This window comes from Vitis vinifera, chromosome 13 (genome assembly GCF_030704535.1).
Source record: "Vitis vinifera cultivar Pinot Noir 40024 chromosome 13, ASM3070453v1".
NCBI lineage: Eukaryota > Viridiplantae > Streptophyta > Magnoliopsida > Vitales > Vitaceae > Vitis > Vitis vinifera.
In genome coordinates this window covers 14691151-14697689 of record NC_081817.1, presented here as the reverse complement: position 1 = coordinate 14697689, position 6539 = coordinate 14691151, and positions in this window count along the sequence as shown.

The following is a 6539-nucleotide window of genomic DNA, read 5'->3' as shown; positions in this document are numbered from 1 at the left end:
GCTTTTGAGGGTTGAACCTGTGGAAGATGAAGACATTTTTTGTATCGTTTAGATGGAAGAAAACCTTCACAAACATTTCTATGGTGTTCCCCGATCTATGCTCATCAATTCTTACATGGACTGGATATCCCTCACAATGACAAGAGGTTTGTTGAATTCAACAACGATGGCAAGCAACTCGATGTTGATGTTCGTTGCAAGTATATCTTTGGTGGCCCTATTGTTGCATATATGGCATCTTTGATGAAGGACAGTGAGTTGAATCTCTTTATAAATCCTAGAAATGTTTGGGAAACATCATTGTCGTTGAAACAAACTAAGCATCTCCCTGAGAAGTAGTTGTGTAGCATGCTAAGCAGGCCAGTTTTTTAAAGCACTAAGTTGAACAAATATCATGTAGAGTTAGTTGAACTAGGTGCAAATGGCTTCCAAAATCTGGTTTGAGGAAGATAGTGAGTAAAGGCAGTGCATGGGTTTCATATCATAAGCTTAATCAACCCAAGGATGAGAAAGCAAGTTGAAGAACATTAGAAAAGTGACTCAAATAAGCTCCCTTGCCTTATTTCAATTCTATCTTCCTTAAGTGGTCCCCCCAGCTTTCCAAAAAGCTAGTCTCAAAGCATCATCCAGCAGCACCACCAATCCCCACAGTGCAGTCTCACTTACCCCAGGCCCATTTTTGCACCCATGCATGGTCGCCTTTAGCATGCAAACTCTAAAGGCACACGTGCCTCATCTTTTTAATTCTTCATCATTCCTTTCAAATATTGATCTTCAAAAATCCAATTTTCAAATACTTTTCAAAACTCCAATTTTCAAATTTGATTTTCAAAACTCCAATTTTCCAATTTAATTTTCAAAACTCCAATTTTCAAATAATTTTCAAAACTCCAATTTTCAAATTTAATTTTCAAAACTTTAATTTCTAAATAATTTTCAAAACTCCAAATTTTCAATAATTTTAATTCTACTCTAGTTTCAAATAATTTTAAATCATTTCTTTTCTTCTTCATTCCCTAGGGTTTAGAGTCAACAAAAAATCTCGTTTTTAATAAACTTGCTACATTTCCCTTCAGATAAACACTTTCACAAATTTTCTTTGATTTTAAAATTATTTTCCATTTTTCTCAATTTTTAATAAATATGAATGAATTTTCATAATTCCAAAATAATGGAATTTATGGGGTTAATTCATGCTAAAGTAAATTGGGTTTTGGCAGGGGCCCAACATTCTATTATATTTTCTTTAAAAATGATTTTAGTGAAGTGCATAATTGTCATTGATTATTTATTTATTTATTTATTTATTTATTTTGCTTTTTTTGTGACACATGCGATATATTTAGTATTCTTTATTGTGCACTGACCCCGTTTCAGGATAACGCATTATTACTTGCTATTAAGTTACAATCTCACTCTCACTTTCCTTATTCTCATACATGATTTATTTTATTATTTGATCATTTCATTAGTACCCATTGATTTCCTTATCAATTGTCACACTTGCCTCACCTTATTTAGTAGAAACCTATTTTTAGGGACTTAAAGGGGTGTTACGGTCTTTTACCGTACCTTCCCAATAGGTAACCTAACCCCCAGACCTGACTTTGGTTTTCCACATACTGTATTTTCCAAATAAGAAGTCACACTTAGGGTTTTATTTCTTATTTTGTTTTCCTTTAAAAATAAAACAAAAATAAGTGATAGTTCCAAAAACTTTTCAAAAATCATATTTTTCATCAAATAAACAAAAAGCGAGTTTGCCATCGAGTGGAAACACATCCTGAAAAATACGGGGTCCACACAACCACTTACCTATTTTGTATAATTTGATACACAAAATATTAATCTTTTGATAATATGTAAATATTATTTACATATTTGGATGATCATAATATATTCCCTTGTAATAAAAAAAAAATAAAAAGAAAAAAGTAACAACATCATTTTTGGTATTCTTAAATTTTTCTTAAAAAAACAAAAAGCCTTTATAAAAAATTGAAACCAATTTAGAAGATTTTGTGGACCAAAATAAAAGGGATATAAATATTTTTGGTATAAAAAAATATTCAACATGAAAATCAGAATTACTAGTCTTGATTCTATAAGCACTAACAGCCATCATCATTTCATGAAGTAAATTAATTATTTGATGTTCACTCATTCCATCTATATTCCATTCATAAAAACTACTACCGTCATAACTAGCAACTAATTGATAATTTCTTTCTTCCAATTGAACATCAGGGAAAGAGGGTTTTGAATAATAATTTTTTCTACTTACAAAATTATTAGATATCGCATTGATTGTTAAGGGGGTTTTAACTATTGAATATGGAGCCATTTTGAATTTTTCTTCTATTTTATTGATTTCTGGTTTTCCTTTTGTTATAGTTTGAATTTGATTCTTATTTTGATTAATACCATTAATACTAAGTTTATCTAATCTAAGTTGTATTTTTTTTAACATTGTTTCTATTGGTGTAGCTAGTTGTATATTTGATTTTGCAGCATTTATAGGAATAATAAAGGGTTAATCTAAAGACTTAGCAGAATATGATGATAATGATGATAAAGTTGGAGAAAATTTTGAAGAAAAAATTGATTTTGATGTTTCTCCTACTTCCCTCTCGAGGTAGAAGAAAACAAAAATTGAGAAATTTTTGTTGTTTGTTGAGTTAAATGTTGAAGAGAATGATTTGTATAATTTAATTATTATTGAACTTGTCTAATATCTTTGTAAATTATTGAACTTTGTTCATCTTTGGTTCTTGGAATTTTGAAGGGTGAAACAGAAATTGAATTATTATCAAAATTAAATTGATGATTATTTAAGGGTGGTTGGGAACCTAATTCTGAGCTTATGGTTAAAAATCTTTTTTGAACATTTTCTGAGTGTTTTATTGCTAATTGATGTTCTTCTTCATTTCTTAAAGTTATAGGTTGTTTTCTTTGTTTTCTAAGTATGAAAAACCGATAGAAAAAAAAAAAAGAATAGTCATTTTCTTTTGATTCATGTATTTTTCATATTGTTTTCTTAATGCATTTCTAGCTTGAGGAGGAAGAGTTTGAAAATAAGCTCTTCTAGTATCATTATGAGGGAAAAAATAATCTGATTTTATCCATTCTACATTAGGAGTAAAAAGAGTCTTTTTATAATTTTTCTTATGAATAATGTTAACTTGATTAGGATACATATCAGAATGAGCAGATGACACAGGAGAAGATTCTTGTTGTTGATATATAGGAATAGGAATTTTTGGAGTAAAATCAACACTATTTAAGTTTGTATTTGAAGTGGAAGATCTGGTAAACATAAAATCTTGATTAAATGAATATCTGGAAGTTGGACTAAATTTTATTTGAACAGTACCATATGTATGTTGTATAAATTTTTAAGTTGTTACAGGTTTTATTGGTTTTGGATTGGTTAAATCTTTTAATTCCCATTGACTTCCTTGAGTAATTTCATTCCATTTTAATTTTTTACGAACAAAAGCTTGAGTATTGTTAGGATTATATTGTAATAATAATGTTTCATCTTTGACATATTGACATACAACTCTAGGATTTAATTAAGTAGTCATGACTTTATAATATATCCTATAAATTATTGCTATGGTTTGGGTTACTTCTACAAAATTCATATTTTTGGTTTTAATGTTTAAGGTTAAACTTGAGAGAATACTTGGGTCATTTATGTTCATGGAAAAGTTTAAAATAAATAGGACCATTTGTAAGGTTTGAATCAATCATGCTAAGAATAGAATCAATAAATTTTGTTGATCTAGCGTCTCTTGGACAGACAAAAACAAGAATATCTAGACCTGAGTGAAACAAAGATTTTATTACAACTTGAACTAATCATATATGAATATAATTAAATTTCTTTCTATGATGATTAATAGCATTTTGACTTAATAATTGAAGACTTTCTAAATTTTGATTAAGAGAAATAGTTCTTTCTTCAGTTTTAATTAAATAATTTTGACTAAATTCGAAATTTCTTTGTTGATATATTGAATTAATTTTCATGTGTGGAATCGACCAATTATGTAATTGATTTTCTATTTGTGCTATATTTATTTCTTGACTATTAACAATATTTTGAGCAAGTGATGTGTGTGCATAATTATCTGATGAAAATGGAAAACTATCATTAGACCTAAGAGGTTTGGAAGAACTAGATCTACTTAATTTCCTTATAATATTACTCATTGTTACATAAAATAATCACAACCTTGTCCTTAATCAATTCAAATAATTTCCTGAACATGGACCACCATAAGCGGATCAACACAGGACTTACGTTTCTTCTGCCCTCAAACACCGCTATCTAGGCTCACCAAGTCGTTCACAGGAAATTCAATTCGAACCAAGTCATGACAAAATTAGTGATTAAATACTATTCCAACTCGTAATACCACTCAGTTCTTAAGTAGAACGTGGCTCTGATACCATTCACACCCAGGACATATAACAGGTCATGCACACAACAAATTAATTATATCTAAGGGCTCCAAACATAAAAATAGAAATAATTACTTTCTAATTCTGTCTAATTTATTTCATAAAATTGAGCATATAAACACAAAGATTTGAATCTCAAAATAACTTTTGTATTGAAAATATACCTTGATTACAGAGAGTTGTTGATTAAAAACTTGTTGACAGTAGAGAGATGACTACAAGAAAATGAATACAAATGACTAGATTTTTTAAATGAGAGAGGTTACAAAAGCTAAGAGATGGATTTTTAGAACACTCGCTCTTAAGCTCTTCCAACTCTGCAACTCTCTTCAACTTTCACAACTCTGCCTGGTGATGAAGGTTGCATTTCTATTTATAGATAAAGAAATCAAAGTTGAGTCTTGATGAAGTCCGTGTGCTTGAAAATTTTTGATATCTGCAATCAAATCTTGGACAACTAGTTACATTCTTTGAAGTCTGCTGAGATGAGTTTTCTTTTCTTGTGTCAGAGAGGAATCAGGAGATTAGAAGAGAATGAATTCTCTTTCTCCACATTGCCTTTTGAAAATTACATTGGTAGACAAAATTTACTATTGAAATAGTATTAATACTATTTGACATTATTCACTACTATTTTAATAGTTTTTTTTTTCTTCTTCTTGCATTTTATACGCATACTTCTTCACAATTTCTTTTTCACAATTCTTTATATTTTTACTGGATAAATACAAGGAGACAAATGTACAAAAGATACAGGTGTACAAAAGATTCTTGATATCTCTTAACTAAGCATTTCTAAGAGATATTTCTCAAAAACTTGTTGAGCTTCTTTTTCAATGACGTAATCCTTTGTGTACTTACCAACAAGATAAGAAAATTGAGTTTGGAACAGAAGAGGGACTTCTGGAAAAACATTTGTAGAGATGATTTTTTTAATATTGTCTTCAGCGATGAGACTATAGTTAGAAGAACTATAAATCTCAAAGTCAAGGTTTCTTGTAATCATTCTTGACCTCCAATATCTAATTTTTTTTTTTGAGGCTGACTTTAGTACAGGGCCAAGGGATCTTTGTACCAAACAATTGACGTTTTCTATGATTGGCTTTGAGAATGATGAGATGTTGAGCAAGATAAACTCCTTCATCATTCGACAATTTAGGAGGCTTGCTTTCGATAATGAGTTCAACTGATTTGAAATCTCTGATGAAGGCATTTAATACACAAACTGCTAATTTTCTTCCAAATCCATCAATTTGATCAAGATGGGAGAAAATTAGTTGATAAATTAATCCTTAGTCCATGAGGAGAGCAGGAGTTAGTTCTATTGTTTGATTATTGAACTCGATGACTACCGGTTTGTATATGTCTAAATCAATGTTGGCTTTGCAAATACTGTAAGGAAGAGCACACTTATAGTCATGCCTTTCTAGTGGAATTTCCCTATACAAGGGATCAAGCTTTGGACAATCATTATTGGTGTTGCCATAATGAGTAATCCAAATGAAACTCATCCCTTGAATAGTAACTTCAAAAGTGCTACAATCAGCAAGAAATTGCATTATGTGTTCTTGCTTAGCTTCTCCTGTAGGTTGAGCCTTTTGACTTATTATTTGTCTAAGGTCTTGAGGGAGATTTAGATTCTTTTTCTTGAAAAAATAAAATCTTGATTTTTGAAATTCTAGGCTTTCCTCATAAAGTGTTGGAAATTCATTTTGAAAATGTAGCTTTAGATTTTTCCAAAATTTTCCTGCAATTGAAACTTTCAAGATCTATATCCATTGGGATGCAATGCATATCAAAACTTGAAGGGTTAGGAAAACTGTCTAAGTTATCATTTAACTGTTTAAAATGAAAAGACAAAGCATTTAAAGTTTCTAACTTTTGAATATCATTTTTTGCATTCTAGAGGTTGTCCAAAATGCATTTTTGTGATTTGTCTAAACCTTCTATATCTCTATGAATCTGAAATGAAAAATTACTTTTAGGAAACATTGGAAGAGTGAATTTCCCAAACTTAATCCGTTCCTGCTCCATCTGTAGAGAAAATTCAAAATTTAGTATACCTTTTG